General features: G+C 37.7%; 1 long non-coding RNA gene and 1 pseudogene across 7 annotated transcripts in view; one reads left to right on the top strand and one right to left on the bottom strand.

Annotated features, from left to right (window-relative positions):
• The window catches only part of LOC110349212 (RWD domain-containing protein 1 pseudogene), a 42,522-nt pseudogene that overhangs the window by 15,421 nt on the left and 16,557 nt on the right, over positions 1-10,544 (top strand). For all 4 annotated transcript variants that reach the window (XR_015443514.1, XR_002395034.2, XR_015443513.1 and 1 more), the window contains exon 2: positions 9,920-9,972. The product of XR_015443514.1 is annotated as an RWD domain-containing protein 1 pseudogene, transcript variant X5 (transcript). The remainder of the gene's footprint in view (positions 1-9,919; positions 9,973-10,544) is intronic.
• Positions 1-10,544, bottom strand: part of LOC110349211 (uncharacterized) — a 38,515-nt gene that overhangs the window by 23,679 nt on the left and 4,292 nt on the right. The window lies entirely within an intron of this gene.

The raw sequence follows: 10,544 nt of genomic DNA, 5'->3' as shown, positions 1-10,544 counted from the left end.
GCTTTAAAATTGTAAAGGAACATGAGAAATCAATTCAGCAGGTGCTAGATGATGCAAAGGAGAATAACATAAGACTGATTGGAGTCAATGAAGAAAGAGGAGAGAGTGCAGGTGACATAAAAAAACTGTCCACAGAAGTGATGGCAGAAAACTTCCCAAGGAGGGGAAAAGAACTTGGCAAACAGATAAGTGAAGCATATAGGACTCCAGCTAGCCTTGATCAAAAAATATCTACACATAGGCATATAATAGTTAGGATTCCAGAAATCCAACAGAAGAACAAAATTCTACAAGCAGTGAGAGAAAAGAAACAAATCACATACAAAGGAAAGCCCATCAGAATCACAGCAGACTTCTCAATGCAAACCCTCAAGGCAAGAAGAGCTTGGAGTGATGTATTTCAAGCCCTAAAGGAAAACAGCCTCCAACCCAGATTGATGTACCCTGCAAAACTATCTTTCAAAATTGATGGAGAAATAAGATACTTTCATGATAAAGAGCACCTCAGGAACTTCATGAATATCAAAACAGCACTCCAAAAAATTTCAGACAATACCCTAGGAAAAGACAATGAGGATCACTACCCCAGGAAACGTAGCAGAATGAATCCCTTGGGCGTGCAAATTAAACGCAAAGGGGGAGAATCCAACAAAAAGAAAAAGTCATGACAAGGCTTTTAAAACTTTTAACTTCATCTCCCTAATGAGTGTATAATTCAATCTTGTTATTGTACTGATTAGTCTTTTTCTGATTCTAGAGTTGCACACCTTTCCTTGTGCTATACTATTTATTTATCATCTTCTTATGTCTACTTTTTGATTGGGTTGTCTATTAATGAGCTGTAAGAGTTCTTTATATATTCTAGTCATAGGTTATATGCATTGTAAATATGGTCTGTTTAAGGACTACTTTTCATTTTAAAGATGTCATTTAAAGTTCTAAATTTTGATGGAATCTCATTTATCAATATTTTTATTTTATACATCATGTCTTTTGTATCCTAGGTAGTTCTTGCCTACCCTGAATTCATAAACATTTTCCCTTATAATTTCTTCTTAAAGTTTTATACTTTTAGGCTTTCTTATTTAGGTTCATAGATCCCTTCAAGTTATTTTCATGTATGGAAATAAAGGGTTGAGGTTAATTTTTTATATACGGATACCAGGTGTTCTAGTGCCATTTGCTGAAAACACTGTCTCTTCCTCGGCTCTTGAATTGAGTTGAAAATGCTAATGTTAAATAATCTTTCAAAACTCAGTGGACGATATATGTGTGGTTCTATTTCTAGATTCTCTGTTTTATTCCAATGATTTACATGTCTTTCCTTACACCAACACAACCTTGATTACTGTAGCTTTAGAAGAAGTCTTAAAATTTGGTACTAAATGTCTTCCAATACTGGTTTTTTTTTTACCTTTTCTAGGTCCTTTGTACTCCTACATAACTTTTAAATTTCAATATCCAATTCTTCATTTATAGCAAGTATATTCTTCATTTATAGCAATTCTTCATTTATAGCAAGTATACACAGACCTGAATTTTTATATATACCTTGTGTTTTCTAATCCTGCTAAATTCAAGTACAAGTTCTAGGGGCTCCTGGAGACTTCTTAGTATTTTCTCTGTAGATGATCATTTCATCTAAATATAAAGATTTTGCTTCTACCTTGCCAATCCTATCCTAATTGTATCATTTTATTGCCAGACTATTTTAGTGGGGCCTAGGTTTCAAAGTTTAATGGACAGATAAAGAGTAAGCATATCTGCCCTTGTTCCTCACCTTAAGGAGAAAGCATTGTATCTTCTCCAGTCATATAAGGCATTCTCACTGGAAGTATGGAGTACATGTCTTTAATCTGTTGAGAAGGTTCTGTTCTACTTCTGGTCTCCTGATAGCTTTTACCATGAACAGCTGTAGAATTTAGTCCAATACTTTTTCTCCAACTAGTGACAGAATCATATGGCTTTTTCCTTTCCTCTGTTAAAATGATGACTTTTGGGGGTGGATTTCCCAATGCTGAATCAACACTGTCATCCCTATAACAAAACCACTTTCTACATCCTGCCAGATCTGACTTCTAATAGTTTGTTTTGTTAAACAAATTTCCATCTATGTTCATACTTTTTTCTTCTATTATCTTTATCCAATTTTAGGATTAGCACAATGTTGATTTCCTAAAATGAGGGGAGAAGTGTTCCTTCTTTTTTCTGCTTTAATTGTTTGATATAGTTTATCATTTAAAATATATATGAGCCTGCTGTTGTCATATAGGTAGGTTTTCAAGCTAGGAATATACTTTCTTTAATAGGTGCTATTCAAATTTTATATTTCCTGAAGAGTTAGTTTCATTAATTTGTCTTCCAAGGTACTTCTTAGAAGTTGTCAAATTTATTTCAAAACAGATTTTTGAAATATGCTTTCTATATCCTTTTAAATTTTGTAAAATCTGTGGTAATGTCTCCTAGGTCTTGATATTGTAATTTAAAAAGTGCATAATTGATATTATGTAACAGGAAGTAAAGGTCTAAAGGAGCAGGGGAAGTGGGACGGGTAGGGGAAAGGAAAGAAGGGAAAAGAAAACATATGAGAAAAGGAAAAAAAATGGAAACAAAGTCTTTCCAAATAGGGAAGGGTGGGGTGGGGGTGAAGGGAGGGCAGGGGAAGGGGAAAAGAATAAGAACCAAGATACTCATGTAAAGGTACAAGATCCCAAGGATGAATGTAACTGTATTTTATACTTAAAATGTACCAATAAACTTAATGGAAAAAAAAAGGTTTTCTAAAGGGCTGCACATGTAGCTCAAGGCAAGAATTCATGCTTACTATGATCGTGGCCCTAGGTTCAATCCCCAACACCTTCCCAACCGATAAAAAATTTTTCTAAAATAAGATAGCAAAAAACACTTGGTAGTATTAAAATTCATATATTTTTATTTTAGTGTGTTTTTAACCCTAATGATTCAGAAGACTCCTTTGGGCTAACTATCGAAAGATCTCTATGGAATTGCTCAAGGTCACATTTGGGCCAAATGATGGATTACCTGACAGGCGTCACTGCCCCGTTGTCATGGAGACTGGAGATGCTAAAGACAATCATCAAAGTGTGGCCGTTTAACTTTGATCCTAGTTTGGTGTACAGAGAGGTGGAGGCGTTCTTACATCAGTTCAATGTAAACCGTGCAGTTGGGAAAGCCGTAGTCTTAGGTCTAATACAACAGATACACTGGATCCACTTAAAACAGAAACACTGACTGTGGCAGCAGCTGTCATTCAGAAATATAACTGGCCGGTATGTTGGGAAGTCTTTCCCTTCAAAGTGCCCTATCAGGGACTCGAAGCAGAACCTCCTCCAGCCTTTCATCCCCAGACCATCTCTGCAGTGAGGGACCAACTGACTCCTGGTCGCCCCTCCTGGCCACTCACTCTTCTTTTGCTCCCTTCACCCCACCACCCTCGGCCTGTTAGGCGCCTTGCTTCTTGTTAAGTTGTTCCCACAATCCTACTGTGCGATATTGACATCCTTTGCTGCCAGGCATCCTGTGAGCAGACAGTTCCTGTCTTGTTTTAAACAATCCTCTTTTAGTATATACTTTGCATAGCTCCTGGATTCAATTAACCTTAATTGTCTGGCAAGAGAGCCACCCAGACAATTTCCAGTGAGATAAAATTGGACATTTCCGCTGAATAACAACAAAATAAGTAAATGTATACTTTAAAAGAGCATTGATTTATTGATTCTGCTCAAATCAGAGGAGTTTTTGGGTAAACTTTAGGATTAATACTCGATGAGTTAGGAATTCCTGATCTTATTAGAAATGCTAATCTTATGAGAACAGTTAGAACCACTTGTGAAAGGGGCTGAGCTGACCAGGCTGTGCCTGTCCCCACTGTCCTGGCTCTATGAGAAAGGAAAGCAGGAGGGAAGAACATTTGCTCAGCACCTACTGTATTTCAGACATTGGACAAGGGCTCTCCCATACACTATGAGGTTAATCCTCTCAGCAATCCTTCAAGGAAGGATTATGATCAGCTTTCTTGTTCCTGATGGAAAACTTTATGATCAGTGAGATTCAGTGCCCTGATCTAGGCCACACAATCAGAAAAAAAGCAAACTTGAAAGTGCAGGCTTGAATTCAGCACTTTCTGAGTCCAAAGTCTGTCATGGTCCCTCATTTCAGCAGTTGCAGAGCTTGGTCAAATAGCTGGATGCAACATCTCGGGTTATTAAAGACTAAAAAGCAAGGCACAGGTCATGTCTTGGGCTGGGTCCTGGTGACACAGGCCCAGGATAACTCCAGCATTAACTGCTTCTCATCCACTTGAGAGGAGAAGGTGCAGTACCCCTGTGTCATCCAGGAAGTCACAAAATTAACGATCAGACTGTATGGCCCCGCCCCAGTATTAACTGACTGACCCTGTGGCATGCGTGTAGGCACTGGACCAAGGAGTAGACCAATGGAGCCATTTTCTGTCCCTAACTGCCTCTTTACTATAAGCTCAACCATTATAAAATCATGCCTGAGACCCACATTTTCATTTTCAAAATAACCTATTGAAATACCTAAGGTAACACTGCAAACTCCTTTCTTCCCAGAGTCTGGGTTCCACTGCTCCCAGACCAGAGGTAGGGCCTTCCAGGATGCCGTTCCACCACTCTCAGTTCAGAGGAAAGTCAAGCAGGTGCCAACAGCACATACCTGCCCCCCCATCCAAATGAGAAAACATGTAAACAGGTTTCACAACAAGACTTCCAGATCACCTATAGCAACCTCAAAGGGAAGGGAGATGGAACAGCCTGATACTCAACCACCTGGACTCCCTGAACTGGCCACAAAAGAGGATATGGAAAAAATGAAATCAGAAATAATTACTCAGATAACAGCAGAGATTGTGCCCATAATGCAAGACATGATTAATAAATCTAGACAGGATACAGATAAAAAAAATAGAGAAGCTGAGGAACATGATGGAATCCCAACATAGAAAACAAATGGAATCCATAAAACAGATGCAAATAGATTTCCAGGAGATTAAAAACTCCATTGAAAGTTTACACAGCAGAATGAACCAATGTGAGGACAGAATTTAAGATATAGAAGATCAGATTGCAATTAGTGACCTGGAAAAGAAAAATTGCTTCAAAATTGTAAGGGACCATGAGAAATCAATCCAGCAGCTGCCTGCTAGATGATGCAAAGAAGAATAACATAACACTGATTGGAGTCAATGAAGAAATAGGAGAGTGTGCAGATGACATAAAAAAAAAAACTGTTCACAGAAGTAATGGCAGAAGACTTCCCAAGCAGAGGAAAAGAATTTGACATACAGATAAGTGAGGCATGTAGGACTCCAAATAGCCTTGATCAAAAAAGATCTACACATAGGCATATAATTGTTGAGATTCCAGAAACTCAACAGAAGAACAAAGCTCTACAAGCAGTTAGAGAAAAGAAACAAATCACATACAAAGGAAAGCCCACCAGAATCACAGCAGACTTCTCAACACAAACCATCAAGGCAAGAAGAGCTTGGTGTGACATATTTCAAGCCTAAAGGGAAACAGCCTCCAACCCAGATTGATGTACCCTACAAAACTATCTTTCAAAACTGATGGAGAAATAAGATACTTTCATGACAAAGAGCACCTTAGGAACTTCATAAATACCCAACCAGCACTCCAAAAAATTTTAGACAGTATCCTAGAAATGGACAATGAGAATCACCACCACAGGAAGCCCAGCAGAATGAACCTATCGGGCATGACAAGAAATTAAATGCAAAAGGGGAGAATCCAACAAAAAGAAAAAGTCATGACAACCATAACTCAATATGTAAACGTTATAACCATCAGTGTGAATGGTCTCAATTCACCAATCAAAAGAAATAGACTAGAGAATGGGTCAAGAAGCAAGATCCAACAATATGCAGCATACAAGAAACACACTTAATTCAAAAAGAAACTCATAGACTGAAAGTTAAAGGGTGGAAAACAATACTCTCCATGTGATAGGAACCAGAAAATAAGCAGGAGTAGCTATCCTCTTGGCAGATCAAGTGGATTTCACACCAACACTGATTAAGAGAGATAAAGAAGGACACTACATCCTTGTAAAGGGACCAATCCAACAGGACGAGATGACAATCATAAATATCTATGGACCAAACATTAGTGTACCCAACTATATAAAACAAATGCAAACAGACATGAAAAGTCATATATGCACTAATACAATAGTAGTGGAGGACCTCAATACCCCACTGTCACAAATAGATCAACTAGACAAAATATAAGTAATGAAATACTAGAACTCAATAGAACTCTTGAACAAATGAAGTTAACAGATGTTTACAGAGTGTTCCACTCACAAAATCAGAATACACATTCTTTTCAGCTGCACATGGGTCATTCTCCAAAATAGACCACATACTCACTCATAGAACATGTTGAAGTAAGTGCAAAGGAATTGAAGTTATCTCCTGCATATTATCAGACCATAGTGCTATGAAATCGGAGATCAATAGCAAAAGAAACTACAAAAATTACATAAACACATAGAAATTGAACAACACACTTCTGAATAACCAATGGATCACAGATGAAATTAAGAAATTAGACAGTTCCTACAATTAAATGACAATGACAATACAACATATCAGAATCTATGGGACATAATAAAAGCAGTCTTATGAGGGAAATTCATGGCAGTGAATACACATATTAGGAAAACAGAGTGAGCTCAATTAAACAACTTGATGCTGAACCACAAGCTTCTAGAAAAAAGAAGAGCAGGACAAACCCAAAGCTCATACACGGGAGGAAATTATAAAAATCAGAGCAGAAATCAATTCAATGGAGACTAATAGAATAATACAAAAAAGTAATGAAGCCAAGAGTTGGTTCTTTGAAAGAAGAAATAAAATTGACAAACCCTTAGCTAACTTTATCAGAAAAAGGAAAGAAAAGGCCCAAGTCCATGCAATTAGGAATGAAAAGGGTGAAATTAGAACAGACCCAGCAGAAATCCACAGGGTTATCAATACCTACTTTGAGAACCTATATGCCAATAAGATGGAAAACACAGAAGAAGTGGACAGATTCCTAGATATGTATTAATTACCAAAGTTGAACGATTCTAAACAACCCAATATCAACCAATGAAATTGAAAGCATAATTAAAAACTTACCAACTAAGAAAAGCTCAGGTCCTGATGGCTTCACTGCTGAATTCTACAAGATGTTTAGAGAGGAACTACTGCCACTACTGTTTAAACTCTTCAATGAAATTGAAAGGGAAGCAATACTCCCAAATTCATTCCTGGAAGCAAGCATCACCTTGATCCCCAAAGCAGAGAAAGACCCAACCCAAAAAGAGAACCATAGGCCAATCTCACTATACATGCAAAAATCCTTCATAAGATACTGGCAAATAGAATCCAGAAGATCATCAAGAAGATCATACACCCTGATTAAGTGGGATTCACCCCAGGGATGCAGGGATGGTTTAACATAAGCAAATCAATCAATGTAATACACTATATCAACAAAGCCAAGGACAAAAACCATATGATTATCTCCATAGATGCAGAAAAAGCATTTGACAAAGTTCAACACATATTTATGATGAAAACCCTACAAAAAATTTGAATAGATGGTCTCTACCTCAATCTGATAAAAGCCATCTATGAAAAACCAACAGCCAATATCATATTAAATGTCAAAAACTGAAATCCTTCACACTAAAATCAGGAACAAGACAAGGATGTCCACTATCACCACTCCTGTTCGATATAGTTTTGGAAACATTAGCCATGGAAATTAGACAAGAGAAAGAAATAAAAGGAATAAAGATAGGAAATGAAGAAGTCAAATTGTCATTATTTGCAGATGACATGATACTCTATATAGAAGACCCCAAGAACTCCACCAAAAGTCTTCTAGACTTAATGAAATTAAGTAAAGTAGCTGGATGCAAGATCAACACACAAAAATCAACAGCTTTCCTCTACACGAACAATAGACTCAGTGAGACACAAATAGGGCAAACAATTCCTTTCACAATAGCATCCAAAAAACTGAAATACCTAGGAATCAATCTAACAAAAGAAATCAAAGACCTCTTCTCTGAAAACTATAGCACTCTGAAAAGAGAGCTTGAAGATGATATCAGAAAATGGAAAGACATCCCCTGCTCCTGGATAGGAAGGATCAATATAATGAAAATGGCCATACTTCCAAAACTGCTATATAGAGTCAATGCAATCCCAATTGAAATCCCAGCAGCATACTTCACCGACCTTGAGAAAACAATACAAAAATTCATTTGGAACAAGAAGAGACAAAATAGCAAAAGCAATTCTAGGTAACAGAGACATGGCAGGGGGTATTATAATCCCCAACTTAAAACTATACCACAAAGCTATTGTGATTAAAAACAGCATGGTACTGGCAAAGAAACAGACCTAAGAACCAGTGGAACAAATTAGAAGATGCAGAAACAACTCCAAACACACTCAGTCATCTCATCTTCGATAAAGGAGCCAAACACCCTCCCTGGAGGAAAGATAGCCTCTTTAATAAATGGTGCTGAATAAATTGGGTTTCAACTTACCAAAGATTAAAACTAGACCTATCTCTCTTGCCATGCACTAAATTAAAATCAAAATGGATTAAAGATCTAAATATTAAAACAGACCAGAAACACTGAACCTGCTGGAATAGCAATTAGGTAGAACTCTTGAAGACACTGGTGTAGGAAAAGATTTTATGAACAAAACCTCAGTTGCCTGTGAACTAGCACAAACAATCAACAAGTGGGATCTCTTCTTATTAAAAAGCTTCTGCACAGCAAGAGAAACCACCAGCAGTATGAAGAGACAACCCACAATGTGGGAAAAAATCTTCACCTGCTTTTCCTCAGACAAAGGTCTACTATCTCGAATTTATAAAGAACTTAAAAAAAATCAGACCTCCCAAATTTAAAGCCCCAATCCGAAAATGGGCAGCTGAAATGAACAGACATTTTCTCAGACAAAGAAGTAGAAATAGCAAAGAAACATACGAAAAAGTATTCAACATCACTGGTCATTTGAGAGATGCAAAGGAAAACAACACTGAGATTCCACCTCACTCCAGAAAGAATGGCTGCTATCATGAAATCAACCAATAACAAATGCTGACGGGGCTGTGGGGAAAGAGGAACACTGCTCCACTGCTGGTGGGAGTGTAGACTGGTGCAACCACTGTGGAAATCAGTATGGAGGTACCTCAAAGAACTAGGACTGGAAGTCCAATTTGACCCAGCTATTTCCCTGCTGGGTATCTTCCCCAAAGAATTAAAAGAATCATACCACAGTGATACATGTGCACCCATGTTCACAGCAGCACAGTTTGTGATAGCTAAAACTTGGAAACAACCCAAATGCCCATCAACTGGAGACTGGATCAAGAAAATTTGGGGTTTTTAAAAAATAAAATGGAGTACTACTCAGCCATAAAAAATGAGAAATTAGGGACATTGATAGCTAAATGCATGCACACTGAGGCGGTACTCTTAAGTGAAATAAATAGGACACACATGTGTAAATACTGAATAATTTCTCTAGTGTGAGAAACTGAAAGTGCAAATAAGGACTAAAAGGTATAATAGATAATGTGAAATAGGAAGAAAAGGGGCAAAGGGGAAGGGGAAGTGGGAGGGGTAGAGGAAAGGAAAGAAGGGAATGGAATTAATATGAGAAAATGAATAAAAGGAAACAAAGTCTGTAAATAGGGAGGAATGGAGGCGGTGAAGGGAGGGCAGGGGAAGGGGGAAAAAATAACCAAGAGAGATTATGTAAAGGTGCATATCTCCAATGATGAATGTCATTACATTGTACACCTAAAATGTACCAATAAAATAAAATTTTTTTTTTAAATAGAAAGAAAGCAGCCCAGCGAGGCCCCTGGGCCAGATGCCTGGGGACACAGCCAGGTAAGTGAGCTCTACAAGAGAAATTCCCTTGTCACAATATCCCTCGCCTTGTCTTCAGCCCTGTCTTTACGTTTCCATTCTCCTTTTGCTCAAATACCAATAATAGCATGATGGTGGGAAAGGAGTTTAAACCAACCATAAATTGAAATCTACAATGAATTCAAATTATTTGCTTTTATAGAATCATGAGGCAAATTAACTTTGAGCTGTAGTGTTTAATAAACATTTAATTTCAGAATAGATTTATAGAAAAGTTGTGACAACTATCATCAACATCTTTCATGTACATTTGTCACCACTACAGAACCAAAAACACGGGACATCATTACAGACCACAGCCCATACTTCATTCAGATTTTTAACTCTTTGTTCTGCTCTTCCCTGACTTCCTCTTCTGCCCCAGGATTCCATGCAGGATTCCACATCACACTCACTCGTCAGGTCTCTGTAGTCTCCTGCACACTGTGATGGTTTTTCAGACTCCTCTTGTTTTGGGTGCCCTTGAGGAGCATTGGTGGGGTCATTTGTAAAATGCTTTTCCATGTGGGTTTATCTGATGTTTTTCTAACGGT

Source organism: Heterocephalus glaber, unplaced genomic scaffold, assembly GCF_053883595.1.
Source record: "Heterocephalus glaber isolate CG9 unplaced genomic scaffold, H.glaber_assembly_v1.0 deba00001572, whole genome shotgun sequence".
Taxonomy (NCBI): domain Eukaryota; kingdom Metazoa; phylum Chordata; class Mammalia; order Rodentia; family Bathyergidae; genus Heterocephalus; species Heterocephalus glaber.
The sequence above is the reverse complement of the archived record's forward strand: the minus strand, read 5'-3'. Positions and strand labels throughout refer to the sequence as shown.